Raw genomic sequence first — 379 nt, 5'->3', positions numbered from 1 at the left:
TATTTCAATATTTCAATCCATTTAATAAATTCTGAACCGAATCCAAATTTCTTTAGAACAGCAATCATGTATTTCCACTTCGAAGGCACGAAGGCACGTTGAGCATCTAATGAGATTACACATGTCTTTATGTTTTTCTTGTTATAAATTATGTTAAAGAGCCGTCTCAAATTAAAATATATATGTCTCTTTGGCATAAAACCAGTCTGGTCCTGATGAATTATAGAACAGATGTACTTTTTCAATCTATTCGCAAGAATTTTAGTTATAATCTTAGATTCAGTGGAAATGAGAGAGATCGGGCGATAGGAAGACATCTGCAGCTTGTCCCGCCCCGGTTTTGGAATTAATACTATACTCGCTTCATACATTGTTGGTG

Source organism: Sinocyclocheilus grahami, unplaced genomic scaffold, assembly GCF_001515645.1.
Source record: "Sinocyclocheilus grahami isolate Dianchi unplaced genomic scaffold, SAMN03320097.WGS_v1.1 scaffold222.1, whole genome shotgun sequence".
Taxonomy (NCBI): Eukaryota; Metazoa; Chordata; class Actinopteri; order Cypriniformes; family Cyprinidae; genus Sinocyclocheilus; species Sinocyclocheilus grahami.
This window is presented reverse-complemented; position numbering follows the sequence as displayed.